We start from the raw sequence: 16599 nt of genomic DNA on the forward strand, positions 1-16599 counted from the left end.
CAAAAGTTGATTGGTGCCAATACAACCATGTGAGGTACCACTTGCCAACTTTGTCCAGTACGATTGATTTGCTCTTAAAATTGTTTTGATTTCCCTCATAGAATGTCCTGCATCCATTGCAGTTGCCCAGGCATGCCTCCTGTGTATGTAAATCTGGCTGGGTATGGTGCTCAACTCGCAACTGAAAAGCTGCTGAGGAACTCAAGTTTACTGGGTCTGATTGATACTGGTTACTCATTCATTTTTTTCTAGTACTGTTTGTGCCACTGTCATCAGTATTTTGATATTTGGGACCCGATATTTCTTTTCTAAATCCAAATTGCCATTTAATAATTATATTTTCCAAGTGTTCCACTGACTTCTTATCAACTTTTCTATTATTTGCGTACATCACTAACTATTGATTGTTAGTCACAGCCTTTCTCCTAATTTCCGGTAATGATTTAGTGACAAACTGTAGTGTATATTGATGGGCTCGCTTAATTATTTTGCACGTCACTACCCATTAGAGATTAGACCTCATTGCATACCAGACTCACTTTGAGCATCAGTCACACTGTCCACAATATGTAAAGATTTACAAGAGTACCGTATAGTAAGTTTTTTCATTTGCAATGTCAGTGAATATAGTCTCGTACTGATGGATACATGACACATGCCAGTGGTGTGTATGGCTTGCTTACATAACGTTTGGTGCTATTTTTATTGTATGATTAACTTCCTATGAACACAAGACTGTCATTAATCAAAAACTAGAGCCTGAGTAAAGCCAGGTAAGTTAGCATTTTCTTTTAACCGATCCCTTTCAACTCTAAACTTCAATGGCCAAGGGTGGTGGTCTGTATATGGAATCTGTTTCCCTTTTTAAAGTATTGAGTATGTCATCTTGAACAATAAGTAGATCTGGATTATTTTCCTTTTGTTAATGTTTTAAAACTTTGTTCTTAATATATGCCCATTGTGTTGTATTAGCTGGTGTAAGGAGCTTGACCGTGAGTGAAGTTGATGGCCACACAGTCTCACAGCCTGGCGTTGCAGGTGTCCAGCAACTGTGGTTTGGGACGGAGGGTTCGGCTCCATCGTGGTGGCTGCTTCAATATTAAAACGTGGAGTTTGGACTTACTGTGTGACCAACGGTAGGTTTGAACCTCGTAATCCAAAATGTTTTTGGCTGTGAGCATGGCAAATGCAAGGGCTGTGTGGGCGGAGAATGTTGAGTGTAAATTGACAATTTCAGTGGTCTAATTGTTCTTGGTCATTGGCTGCTGTCCCAGCACATGTTAGAAGCAATATTGGGGAACTCCCTGTCAGTTTAAACCTTTCAACAGGCTAATAAAACTTTTAAGTCTGTGATTTAACCCCAAACACACTTAAATGCAATTAAAGATACCTCCTGTTGATATAAGCCCCTACAGGGGGTAAAATAATGATCAAGTTAATTTTTAGTTGAGAAACTTTTTATTTGTGTTGAAAAATATATTTTGTGGCAAAAACTGATGGAACTGTAAATTATAGGTTTTAAAAAACTTATGTCAAACTTACTTCAAAGAGTCTGGAGGAACACTGAAAGCATCTGGTTGTAAGGAAAACAATCTGAGTATCCTTTAGGTAAATGTATTTGAAATCTTCCATACAGCAACAGAGTTCTTACTGTACAGTGCAGACAGGTTTCAACAATGTTACTACAGGCTGTTAGTAATAAAATAACACCCTAAAAGAGGTAACAAAACTAGACATCTAATTTAAAAATGTAGCTTAACAACTAAAACTATACTCTGATAATTTTGGGAGAAAATCAATATAAATATTAACAGCAAACATCAAATAAATCTAAAACCTTTTTCTTTAAAGTTTCAAGAAGCAGTGAAGCTCTTCATTTAGTTGACTACTTCCCTTTTCTTCAACAGACAGCTACTGAAGCTGAATGGACAGCTGGAGTGTCCAACCCAAAGTCTGTAGATGCATTGGGGAGGTGGTGGCTGAGTTGACAGTGTGACGGCACCGCGTTCTTTTTCTAAACATCCTGTGGTTATTTCATAATCTCGGGTGAGTATATGATACGTAGATGAGGACTTGGGTCAGTGAGAGGGACATGTGATGTCACAGCTCAGTCCACCACTGCCAAGGGAGTAGACCTTGCATCTACAGACCTTGGGTGGGCAGTGAATGTGGGGCCAGCAATATATATATATATATATATATATATATATATATATATATATATATATATATATATATATATATATATATATATATATATATATATATATATATATATATATATATATATATATATATATATATATATATATATATATATATATATATATATATATATATATATATATATATATATATATATATATATATATATATATATATATACATAGATAGATAGATAGATATAGATATATAGATATATAGATATAGATATATAGATATATAGATATAGATATATAGATATATATAGCTGGCCCAACATTCACTGCCCACCCAAGGTCTGTAGATGCAAGGTCTACTCCCTTGGCAGTGGTGGACTGAGCTGTGACATCACATGTCCCTCTCACTGACCCAAGTCCTCATCTTTCATATTTTTTTACATAGTCATAGGTGGCCTTCTGGACAGCATGTGGAGCCACCGCCTCACCCGAGATAATGAAATAACCACAGGATGTTTAGAAAAAGTACCCACCCATAATCTTCGTGATACATTTTTACTTGCCATAAGATAAACTTCAAAAAAATGTGTAATTTTAAAAAACAGCAGTGTATTGATATTTTCCTCACTTTTTTGTCAGCTCACTCCAATTCCTCGATTACTGCTCATACAATTTTTTTGTCAAATTCAAAATCATGAAGCTTTTCTGGTTCTGATGGTATGAGATACTTTGAAATTCAAAACTATTCATTCTATCCACATCTCCAATCCCCTGCTACCTCACAGCAACTTCCCTCCAGGGGGTGGCTGTGGCAGAAGTGTGTCCATCTTTTTGTTGTGGCACTCCCTATCAGCACACTCAATCCTGCCAATTCCAACTCTTGCTCCAATACTTGCTCACCCTTGTGATCCACTTCACAGGTGGTCTTCCTCTGATGCCCCCTCCCTCATACACTCTTCACAAATTCTCCTTCATTCTCATCACTTGTCCAAACCATCTCAGCATACCATGCTTCACCCATTCGACCACTCCACAGTTCACTCACTTTTGCTGTCATACCCATACCTAACCTCTTATACACGCTTTCATTACTTTCTCCATCCCATCCTGAAACACCTCAAGCACCCCCAAAATAATTCATTTCCCCTGCATGTATTCTCAAATACTGTACTGCATTTCATGTCCACATCTCTGGTGCATACAACAGAGCTGGCAGGATAATACTGTTCTATATTCCCCTCTCTCCCTCCATGCTCACATTTCCTCTCATAACTCTCTCCATTGCACCTACTACCTGTCTGCCCTTCACTGCTCTTTCCCTCACCTTCCATACATAAAACTGTCCCTAAGTATTTAAACTCAGTAACACCCTCTATTCTCTTTTCCCCCAGCCTTATCCTACACTTCGTTGTGCTCTTAACTTTGTACGGCTTTGCAAAATCAATGGTCTGCTCTCTTGCTCAAGTAACATACCTTACTCTTTCCAGCATTCACTTTCACCTTTCTCCTCTTACACACCCTGTCAAACTCATCCACTATCCACATGGTGAAAATTACTGATAATATTAAACCTGTGTCATGGTAGTATGGTGACATGCAGTGTGTGTTGTGCTGTTGCCTTTTTTTTTTTAGAAACTTGAGGGCTTGCCAACCCGAAAATGCTACACACACTGCATGCCGCCAAGCTACCCCTTGATGCAAGTTTCATGTTGCTGTTAATTTTCACCATCTGGATATTTTGAGCTCCTGTCATACCATCAGAACCAGAGAAGTCTGCTACTTTCAAATCTGTGATTTAAAAAAAAAAAAAAAAATGTGAGCAATACTTGAGGAACTGGTGCAAGTTGAGGGGAAAAAAAAATTATGTGAGCAATACTTGAGGAACTGGTGCAAGTTGAGGGAAAAAAAAAAAAAAAGGGGGGGGGGAGGAAAATGTTTTTACACTTTCTTTTTATAGTTTTCTTCAAATCAGTTTTTCAAAGTTTCATCTCTCTTATGACAAGTAAAAATGCATCAAGAAGATTATGGTTGGTTTAGTCTTTCTAGACTGCCGTTATTCCATAATCTCCAATGAGAGTACATGATATGTGGATGACTGGCTACTCATGGTCGGTGATGGATGTGTGACGTCACAGATCAGGCTGCTACTGCCAAGTGAGTAAACCTTGTAATCTACAGACTTTGGTCCAGCCAATGTGTGCAAGACCACGCTCAAGCAAGTGCAGGAGGCTGACTGGGACCACAACTTACGAGAAATGGAGAGAAGAGACACCTGGCAAGAACCACAGTCCATTACAACTGTAAAAAGCAACAGTGGTTCATAAAGAACATCATTCCTACCCCTGTATGAATTCACTTTCATGGAAAGTTGTATAAATAAACTAGAAAGTGAAAGTTGTATAACTAAACTACTATTTGGGCCATTCATTTTGTTTCATTTCTAAAAGATTCTAACATATTTTCTCCAGGGTCTCTTTTAAGTATCTTTGACTTTGTACATATTTTTCACCCTTTTTATGTAAAATTTCCTAAATATAGAGATGCTACAGTAATAAGATTGAAAATACAAACATTTGATTATAAGTGATTTTTACAGCAATTATCAAATCAATTCAAGAATAGATAAAGGATTCTCAGTTATCCTTATTATGATCACAACTTTTCTACAAAGTATGAGAGCTGAGATGTGAAATTGTTATGAAAAGGTCTGGGAGTGCAAGACTTGTATGTTTGTGTGAGTTCCCTTACACCTCCCTCTCCTTTATCTGTGTGCTGCAGTCCTCCCTTTCTCCCATCAACTCCCCTCTCTCGTAATGCGAAAGTGAGAACTAATTCTTTGAGGTTCATTGTAGTCATAGTCTTATCATGAATGATTATTCCAAGATGACTGTGGGTAAATTATGTGAAATTATATCTTTATAAAATATTTCCTTGTCTTTGATGGAGGGATTTCATGGTCAAGTTTTATTTTTCTGCATATTTTACTAAGACAAGGTTCTCCTAACAAACTAATTTTGAAACAAGGATGAGCAGTAGACAAAATGGTCAAAATAACTTTTGTCGCTGAATAGGCTAAGCAATCTCGCAGTGGCTGGTTGCAGATTTATCGTCAAATATCCTTTAGCATAGCACTCTTTCACAGTGATGTACGCAGTTCTGATTTTTTTCTTTGAACTATTTTAGCTAAAGCTACAATGATAAAATGCAAAAAACTCAAAAAGCTTATTAGAAGACTAACTATGAAGATGTGTGTTTAAAAACATCCATCAAGCAACTACTTGCTTTATTTCTAATTTTTCTTGGCATGTTATTTTGAGAAAAAATCTAGCATCATTTGTCTCAATAACATATTAACTATTAGAATTCAGCAAGTATTTTTGATAAAAGGTTAATGTTAAAAAATATATATAACTTATGATAAACTTAGGAGTTGTTTTGATTTCACATAGCCTATTCAAAGACAAAAAAGTTACATCTACTCTGATTCACTGACAAAATTGACAAATCTTCATTGTCTTTGTACCATCATGATCCAAAATTGGCTTGTTACAACTGTCTCAGTAAAATATGCAGAAATAAAGTGATCATGGAATTACTCTTATCGATGGTAAATATCATACAAAGATAAAATTTCATTATTTCACATATTTGCCTATAGTCACATTATAATGAATGTCCATGACAGGGCTATGGCTCATTATGCACTATAACCACTACATTACAAGAGTGTGGGGGGTGATGGGAGGGAGAGAGGACTGTGGTGCACAAACAAGGGAGGGGGAGGTGTAAGGGAACTACGCACATGCATACAAGTCTACACACTCACAAATATTTCCATAAAAAGTTATCAGCCTAAGTTCTGACATACTCTGCATAAAATTTGGTGACCATGGTAATCAAGATGACTGTCTAAAAATTCCTATCTTATTCTTGAACAGATTCAACAGATGCTATAAAAATCTATTAAAGGTAACTCGATTTACGTGAGTATTGTGTCCTTGAAGAGGTCGCGTAAATCAAACAAGAGGTAGGTTTCTATCAAAAAAATAAATATTCACTTCATTCAGTAGAGAGGGAGAGAGAGAATATCCATATCACCGAGATATCCACTCAGGCACTCAGTCTCAGCCTCACTCGTGTGAGGAGGAAATGAGGGACACCATGAGCGACTGGCTAGTATTAATACTGGTACCGTTAGTACCAGTACCTGCCCACCCCTATTGTTGAGTAGTGTGGCAGCGTGCGTACTGTATTGTTCAAGTGGCGCGCGGGAAGAACCGAGCTCAGCTGTGAGGCCACGGCGCTGTGTGAGTCCAGTTGCATGAGACATCTGGTGGCCACTCCATAAAATATCGCGTATAAGTGAAAAAACGTGTAAATTAAACATTTATTTGGATTTTGGACCCCATGTTATTTAAAAAACGCGTATACCAAACTCGTGTAAATCGAGTTACCTGTATCTATACTCAAATGTGGTATAAACATTTTTCAACCATTCTTCTAGTTTATTATCAGTCAAATGTGGTGTAAACATTTTTCAACCATTCTTCTAGTTTATTATCAGTCAAATGTGGTGTAAACATTTTTCAACCATTCTTCTAGTTTATTATCAGTCAAATGTGGTATAAACATTTTTCAACCATTCTTCTAGTTATTATCAGTCTAATGTTATTACTGTAGCATCTCTTTACCCTTGGTAAATCAGTTTCCATGGGAAAATCCATTCACAACAAGTTTAAGGGAAAATTATGTACAGTGGCGTCCCAGACACCCCATGTCTACTGATAATAAGAGAATGAAAAATCGTAGCTAGTTTCAAAATCACTAGTTTGAGGGCAAAGTTAAAATAGTTAAAAATGAAAACAGACAAATGTCTGCTTTTAACAACTAAGATTACATCTACTAAGATCCAATGTCCTGTTTGGCTCATTGACCCCCTGCAGGAAGTTGTGTGTGACATTGCTTATTTTGACCTGCTAATCCTGAAGATCTTATAGGGTTCAATGATTATGACCAGCTGCAATATAAGACCTGTAAGTGCATCTGGTTGTGGGTGGAGGGTGGCAACCTTCAGTAAGCTGATGCACTCCTAACTTTATAATTCAATAGAGAGAACATTCAAAGCTCCAAGAAGGACTCAAAAGTGAGTGAAGTACATATATGTTGTCAAAATTATTTCAAAGCTAAGAACACTTCATATTATTGACATTCAATCATGAGATGAAGAAAGAGAATGTGTGAGGAAATTGTCAATCTGCCACTCACCCTCCGCGCCCCTCACCAGCCTGTAGGCTCTGGTGCATCTGTTTGCTCAGAGTACCATTTTGTGCTGGCAATTTACACCCTAGCTACATTTAACACCCATTAGTGTGACTAGTACACAACATATCATAATTTGGATTTAACCACTGTATTAAGTGAGTTAAGATGCTTCATACGATATGAATGAACAATAAAGTAGAGGCTCTTATTTTACATTTTCATGAGAACATTCTATAAAAACCATGCCCTTCTTTTAGGAGATAAAGTAAGTGAAATAGAACAAAAAAGTCAACTTACAAAAGGTTCTGGTCTGTTCTTATTTTTAGTTATATAAAGTATAAAGTTTGACCCCAAACTAGTGGTTTCAGAACTATATAGTGACATTTATTCAGTTTCTTAACATCAATAGACACAGCTTTCTCAATATCTTTTAAAACAGATGGATGACGACAAAATTAGTTGAAAAGCACTGTTATATGCTACTCTAGCCCACAACCAACAAGCATACTATAGCAACCCATGCTTATCTACTACCTGCCTGCTATCCAGTCACCATACAGCTGAAGATGAACTCATTTCCATATTGTGCAGTCTTCCTTCTAGCTTAGCTCTCTACCTTCTCTGTAACATAAGGGACAGAATTAAAAATTCTGAACATAGTGGTGCTGAGAGATGGTTTGGATATGTGGTAAAAATGAATGAGGATCTATGTTTTAACTGGGTGTGACAGAAAGAAAAGTGGACAAAGAATTGAATGGTGAAGTGTTACTCTATGGTTTAGACAGGTTGGAAGAATAAATGAGGAAATGAGTTCTGGTACATGTGTGACAAGGGGAGTGGACTTCAGAAGAGTTGGAAGGGTGAACAATGGTACCAAGACAGTTTGGACCTGTGAGAGTATGAATTAGGGTGAGTTTGTTAGTGTATGAAAGCATCACAAAGAGTACTGTATATATCAGGGGGAAAATCACCATGGAAATGGATTAACAGAGTAGGTGAGTACTGTAGTGAGTTTGATGGCAAGGGATTGATTGTGGAGAGAGGCAGTGCATGAACAGTTAAAGTTAGTTTCTCTTCTGCTGCAGTGAGGGGCCGACTGTAATATCCTGATGAAACAGAATAAATTTATGGAAAAAATGTAGAGAACATCAGTCAGCTGGATAAGATACATCTTGGGGCCCTCATAAGTTTTCAAGAGGGAATTATTTTTCTTAATTTTGATTAGAAAGAGAAGCTTCACACATGAGAACCCCTTCGTATTATTTTCTGATAAATGCATGCAGTAAAATTCAGTTAAAATTATATAATACTGAGAATATCTCCAAATCTACTCTCCAGTCATAATGAGTTACTATACTTTAGTGGCATTGGGTTACTATACTTTAGTGGCATTGGGTTACTATACTTTAGTGGCATTGGGTTACTATCCAAAGTGGCAATATATTACTATTTTTGTGGTTTGGGTCCATTTGATTCACTTAAAATTATGCTCTACCATCACCTCCTTCACCTTCACATTCAGTGAGTAGAAAGGCAAAGTCGTCATGGGCATTTCATTCGATGTAATTTCACTTAGGTAGTTTAAAGGAGACCACCTAGTAAGGACCATAAGGCCTGTGTGACCTGAATAACTATGTAAATCCATGTAGACATACCTTGGAAAGCGTAACAGAAAATGCAGAGTGTTAGTACCCAGGTATCATGGCTGGTTTGCTCTATATAAAAACTGGGTGCAGTTCTATATATTTACCTTGGTCACTAATCCTACTGAACTTGTTTTCTTTATCTCCCTAATAACAGTCTTGTTTATCTTTTAAGACTAGCACTCTCCCCAACCAGACCCCTAAAACACTCCAGAAGAAAAAGAAGCTGTTAGTAGGTCATATGTATACTACTTGGCATAATTTCAGCAGAAACCGAACTTATACCGAACAAGAGAATTTTATGAGTCACACCTGTTTCGCCTATTCCTTTCTACCACAGAGAAGAATCATTAAATCTACCGCGCCTTCCAGTAGCTTCGTACCCTTCTTCTTCATCTTCTTTTGACCTGTAACGCTTTGTCGCTTCTCAATCTCATGATCAGTCCTTCGATCCTCTCGGTCCTCTCATCTGTTTATTCACACACTTTGCTTTTTAATGGTATAGTACTTAACTTTCCTCTCTGTAATCCCCAACGAAATACCGAAAAAAAAAAAAAAAAAAAAGTCGCACCAGAATTTTCAGCTTCGTGCCCTTCTTCATCCTCTTTTGACCTGTAACGCTTATAGGTCCTCCTCCTCTCGGTCCTCTCTTCTGTTTATTCACACACTTTGCTTTTCAATGGTACAGTATTACTTAACTTTCTGAATACATTATCGCACTAGGAATATTCAGCTTGGTGCCCTTCTTCATCATCTTCTTTTGACCTGTAACGCTTTGTACCGCTTCTCATGATCAGTTCTTCCCCTCTCGGTCTCTTCTGTTTATTCACACTCTTTGCTTTTCAATGGTTCTGTATTACTTAACTTTCCTCTCTATAATACAAAAAAAATTCAGCTTCGTGCTTTTTTTCATTTTTTATTAACCTGTAACGCTTCCTTCCCCTAGCTCTCGGTCCTCTCCTGTTTATTCACACACTTTGCTTTTCAATGGCACAGTATTACTTAACTTTACTCTGCAATACACTATCGCACTAAAATTTTCAGCTTCCATTAAAATTTTCAGCTTCGTGCCCTTCTTGTTCATCTTCTTTTGACCTGTAACGCTTAGGTCCTTCTCCTCTCGGTCCTCTCTTCTGTTTATTCACACACTTTGCTTTTTAATGGTACAGTATTACTTAACTCTGTAATACACTATCGCAGTATAATTTTCAGCTTGGTGCCCCCCGCGCCCCGCCGTCACCGACTCACCGTATCGCTGTCTGCTTGTTGACACCCAGCTGGCGTCCCTCGAGCACCCTGAGAGCAGCAGCCCCATTACCCGCACGACCCAAGCCTAGACCTGGTTTTGTGTGTCAAGGGAAGAGGGTGTATATTATGGTCTGGTCCGAGGAAACATTTACCGGCCCTGGAGAGCGTAAAGAGAGCGGGTGGCTGATAGTTGTGCAGACTGCAGAGGACTCGCCGCCAACCGAGATCCGTGATTGTGATTGGACTTTCTAGCCGTTCCTGAGCACCCCGCGACAAGTACAGTGTCCCCTCTGAGTCTTTTATGACACCTACACCAAGTACAGTTCATGAGCCCCCTACACGAACGGTAAATATCTAAATCCACCTATTTCACAATGACCGACAAACCGGTTATTTCTGGCAAGTTTTGATTTATTTTCAATCAGTTTGCTGACCCTTTCTCATAGAAATCAATAGTTTCTCGAATTTCTTTCTCCCCTCCCCCTTCTCAAGTGATTTCTGAAGACAAGTACTTCACAAATAAATCGCTAACATCAAAACTCACCAGAAATATAAGTTTTCCCCTCACAATATGCAGAAATAAGAACACAAGAACATAGGGAGACTGCAAGAGGCCGAATGGCCTACACAAGGCAGCTCCAGATTCCCACCCACTACCACCTGTCATTCTCGTCCATGTAGTTATCAAGTCTACTCTTAACCCAGTAGCAGCGGCAGGCCAAATTTGTGGCTTTACCGTGTAGCAGCAACGGGCCAAATTTGTGCCATGATATAAACCCCACAAAATAGATGATACATAATCTGATCACAAATGCTTTGATATATATTATGAAATGGTTTGTGAGGGGCGATTTTTTCTCATTTTTCTCGCTTGGAGGGACCATTAAGAAACATGATCCCCGCTGCTACCGGGTTAAAACAAGCTATCGTAACTGCACTCACTATGTGATTGCTGAGTTTATTCTACTCCCCCCACCACCCTATTACTAAACCAATGTCTGCCTATTTCCCTCCTAACTCTATACTTTTCTAATTTAAATCCATTACTGCGTGTTCTATCCTGCTGGCTAATTCTCAGTACTTTACTTATATCGCCTTTATTGTAACCCTTGACCCATGTGAATACTTCTATCAGATCTCCCCGCACTCTTCGTCTTTCTAGAGAATGTAAGTCGACATGTTTCAGCCTATCTTGGTATGGGAGGTTCCTAAGCCCCAGAATCATCTTGGTCATCCTCCTCTAAATTGATTCTAGCAAGTTAATGTCCATTCTGTAGTGTGGGCACCAAAACTGGACAGCATAATCTAAGTGTGGCCTAACTAATGCTAAATAGAGTATGAGGATGACCTCTGCACTTTTGTTGGTTACCGTCATGTTATAAAGCCTAATACCCTGTTCACCCTCCCTAATCTCGGGTCTTTTCCGTTTGGCGTACAGCGCTAAAAGTAATTTTAATATAGATTTTTCTATGTATTTTTGTCCGTAGAATCAGAATATCACATTATTTTTTTGGAGAAATTTTTTTTATTTGCCTTTAAAGTTATTTTCTTCCTATCTATTACTGAAGGAATTCAAACTTTAAAAAGTCGTAATATTCAGTATTCCGTTTGCAAACCTTCAGCAGTCATGGAAACGCTTTGAAAATCCAATTCAAGGACTTTTTTTTTACTCTTGAAAATATGGGATAATGTTTACAAAGCGCGTCGCCTCTGGTGCTGGCTGGCGAGGCTGCAGAAATACCTCCTCTGAAATAAGTCACATATACATGAGGGGTCCAGGGCGTAGCCCCCCCTGGTTATTAGGGGAGGTCGTAAGTTGGAGTAGTTTAATGCTCCCGACCTAAGCCCTCTAGCTATTTTGAGGCTGGCTGCAGCGTGAAAAAAATTAAAAAAACTGCTTTTTCTCCATAAGCGGTTGTCATATTCGGATTCTACGGACAAAAATACATAAGAAAATCTATATTAAAATTAATTTTAGCGCTGTACGCCAAACGGAAAAGATCCAATCTCCCCTTATCTCAATCTAACCAGACCTAACCACCTACTAATGGGGAGAGGATTTTGTCCCCACTGACCCCTAGTTAGCAGTGCAATGGTTGTATAACCAGATAAATACCACCAAATACTGTCCCAGAGCCCCCTACACCAAGTACAACCTGACCCATTAAATCCACCTCTTTCATAACAATAACTTTTGGATTCATATAAAGAATATATATTATCCATATATGAGCTGACCTTTTATTCCACTGAAGAACATTCTTTGTCTCAACAACTGGCATTTGACTCCTCTGCAGAACACCCACCATCACTGAAGACTGAAGAAATCCCAACTGGCATTTGACTCCTCTGCAGAACATCCTGCCATCACTGAAGAACTCTATCACTCCCCTGCAGAACATCCTGTCATCACTGAAGACTGAAGAACTCCTTATCACTCCCCTGCAGAACATCCTGCCATCACTGAAGACTGAAGAACTTCTCATCACTCCCCTGCAGAACACCCCACCATCACTGAAGACCCACCCAACACTCCCCTGCAGAACAACCCTCTGTAACTGAATATTGAAGAACCCCCACCAGTACCCCTGAAAACATGTCACAGCCTTTAATCAGCCACCCACCCACTCCCCTGCAAAACACTTCACAACCTCTGATGAGCCACCCACCTGATTACCAGCAAAATGCTTCACAGTCTCTAATGAGCCACCTGCCTGATTACCAGCAAAATACTTCACAGTCTCTAATGAGCCACCCACCTGATTACCAGCAAAATACTTCACAGTCTCTAATGAGCCACCCACCTGATTACCAGCAAAATGCTTCACAGTCTCTAATGAGCCACCCACCCACTCCCCAGGAAAACACCTCTTCATTAATGGGCCACCCACCTGGTCCCATGCAGAACACTTCACAACCCCTGATGAGCCACCCACCCACTCCCCTGCAGAACACTTCACAGTTTCTGATGAGCTATGCACCCACTCCCTTACAGAACACTTCATCCTTAATGAGCCACCCATCCGCTCACCAACAGAACACTTCATCTTTAATGGGCCACCCACCAACTCACCTGCAGAACACTTCACAATCTCTGATGAGCCACCTACCCACTCCCCTGCAGAACACTTCATCCTATATGAGCCACCCACCTGCTCCCCAGGATAACACTTCTTCTTTAATGGGCCACTCACCTGCTTCCCTGCAGAACACTTCATATTCTCTGATGAGCCACCCACCTGCTCCCATGCAGAACTCTTCACAGTCTCTAATGAGTCACCCACCTGCTCCCCTGGATAACACTTCTTCTTTAATGGGCTACCCACCTGGTCCCATGCAGAACATTTCACAATCTCTCATGAGCCACCCACTTGCCCACCTGCAGAACAATTCATATTCTCTGATGAGCCACCCACACATTCCTATGTAGAACACTTTAGTCTCTGATGAGCCACACAGCCAATCCACTCCTCTGCAGAACACGACACAATCTCTAATAGGCCACCCACCCACTTCCCTGCAAAACACTTCACCACCTAACAAGCCACCCACCCACTCCCCTGTATAACACTTCACCACCTAACAAGCCACCCACCCACTCCCCTGCAAAACACTTCACCACCTAACAAGCCACCCACCCACTCCCCTGCAGAACACTTCACCACCTAACAAGCCACCCACCCACTCCCCTGTATAACACTTCACCACCTAACAAGCCACCCACCCACTCCCCTGTATAACACTTCACCACCTAACAAGCCACCCACCCACTCCCCTGTATAACACTTCACCACCTAACAAGCCACCCACCCACCCACTCCCCTGCAAAACACTTCACCATCTAACAAGCCACCCACCCACTCCCCTGCAAAACACTTCACCACCTAACAAGCCACCCACCCACTCCCCTGCAAAACACTTCACCATCTAACAAGCTACCCACTTACTTCCCTGCAAAACACTTCACCATCTAACAAGCTACCCACTTACTTCCCTGCAAAATACTTCACCATCTAACAAGCCACCCACCTACTCCCCTGCAAAACACTTCATAGAAAGCCACCCACCTACTTCCCTGCAAAACACTTCACCATCTAACAAGCCACCCACCTACTCCCCTACAGAACACTTGTCTCTGATGAACAACCCACCCACAACCTTGCAGAAGACTTCAGGATCTCTGATGGCCCACCTACTTACCCCCATCTCCTATGTCCTGATCTCTCACAGGAACTTGCCATAAGGTGGCCACAGAAGAAGTTTCTCCAACTTTCCCTGTTCTGGCACTCCATCTAAGAACATTTGATGCCTTGCCTGTCATCTCCCACTCCAATAATCCTCTTCTCTATAAATTAATTTCATTGGTGGTTGCCCCCTGAAACTCTCATCCACAACCCTGCTCCCACATGCCCTCTTCACCATCATCTTTAGTTCCACACAATCTTGTGAGTTAGATGAAGATCTACCTTTGAGCATACACCAGCATGTAAAGTTGTGAAACGGTTAATAGGAGATCAGCAGGTTATTTAAAATATTGCTCCGTATTTGATCAAGAATAATCTTCCACCAATTGCATGCCAGCATTTAAACTGATTAATAAGGAACCAACAGATTAATTCAACTGTTGTGTAGAATAGCCAGTATTGGCTATACATGCAGAGCCACACTCAGTCACCCAGAGAACTGTCAAATTATAATGCTCTTCACAGTGAACTCAGTTCAATTTTCTATTTCAAGATTCCAGAATACAAGTTACTGTTTGGAGTCAAATGTCCTAACACAGCACCTGCTAGTCAGGAAAAATATATATTTTTCATTGCTCGCAGGTTTTGAGGTTTGTGTCTCTTTATTAAGCACTGAGTGCCGAATGCACGCGGGCCCGTATCCACCTCATGAACAGCAAAAGGCAACATTATAGGTTTCGTCTCCCGAATATTTCACTCATGGCTGTATTTTGCTTTCTAGCATCTCTAGTATAGTTGAATTTGATGACAGATGGGTATTATTTATCAAGGCATGGTTATTTCAACTTTTGATCCTAAAATAAGTATTTTACGTAAAGCACACAGTGCTGTGGTAGGCAACACCAAAATTGCAAAAAGTTGGTAAACAAAGGGTAAAGCATCACCATTGTGAACTAATAGCCAGTACAGTCCACGAGATGACGGTAATCTTCTAGCAAATATATACAGGCAGAGCATTGTATAAAACTGCATTCTTTGATATTTTGCTTATATATTTAACTTCTTAACTTTTGATGATGAAAATAACTTTATAGAAAACTGACCTTATTTTCCAAATGCTATAACATGTAAACCCATATTAATCACCCAGTGAAAATATATCTTTTACATTTGAAATTCATTTTAATTAACCCAGAATTTCATAATGTTACTATAAACAACAAGGACTGAAAACATCTATGGCTGATAACAACAGAAATACAACAATGCTAAAAGAAGCGTGCACACACACACACACACACACTGGATGATCCTTCAAATGGAAAACGATAGGTAGAAACTGGCTATTGCATACGATGTGTTTATCAAAAGATAATTATATGATTAATAAGGTCAACCTTGTAAATAAATATGCTCAAGGCAACTACAAAATGAAAACTAGTTGAAGAAATATATTAAGATAAAAATTATATCAGCTATAGTGTATGCACCCACCTTTACCTACCTTAATCTTTTGAGAATGACTAAACATAGAACACATAATTATTAACTTGGTATATGAAGGGAGGTCCTGCAAACTAGAGTATGTAGTATATAAGGTGTATGAAACTTTTGATCAAAATTAGCAAAAGCACTGCATCACCAATGGCAAATGTACCTGTAAACTTTAGTTCTTGAGAATATATGGTACCCAATGTGTGTGTATGTGTGTGTGTGTTTAATTATTTGTAGTTTAAAGTATTTCAGCAGAGCTAGTATTGTTCACTATGCTTCTTTCCATCTCTGCTTTAAATTTATGGATGTTCTTAGCTCTAATTAGTTCTGTATCTAAGCTATTCAAAATATCAATGATACTATTGGGGAAGCCAATCTTCTTTACATCCTTTCTTTATCATTTTCCTCAATTTATGTCCATGTCACCTTGTCCCCTATCCCTTACTAGTAAGTCTTCCCTGCCTACACATGTTCCACATCCTTCATGGGTTTAAATGCCATAAATAAGTCTTCTCCAAGATGGCCATAACATATTTGGGGTTATTTTGTGTTACTTTATTCATCATATTTAATAGAGCCATATATATATATATATATATATATATATAT

The 16599-nt window shown here is 39.3% G+C and overlaps 1 long non-coding RNA gene across 1 annotated transcript; it reads left to right on the forward strand.

Moving 5' to 3' along the window:
* Nucleotides 1-8083: 8083 nt before the first annotated feature.
* On the forward strand, nucleotides 8084-16376 carry LOC126999997 (uncharacterized). Its single transcript, XR_007753685.1, has 2 exons — nucleotides 8084-10658; nucleotides 12610-16376. It is a non-coding gene; the product is annotated as an uncharacterized LOC126999997 (long non-coding RNA).
* The last annotated feature ends 223 nt before the right edge of the window (nucleotides 16377-16599 follow it).

This window comes from Eriocheir sinensis, chromosome 17 (assembly GCF_024679095.1).
Source record: "Eriocheir sinensis breed Jianghai 21 chromosome 17, ASM2467909v1, whole genome shotgun sequence".
Taxonomy (NCBI): Eukaryota; Metazoa; Arthropoda; class Malacostraca; order Decapoda; family Varunidae; genus Eriocheir; species Eriocheir sinensis.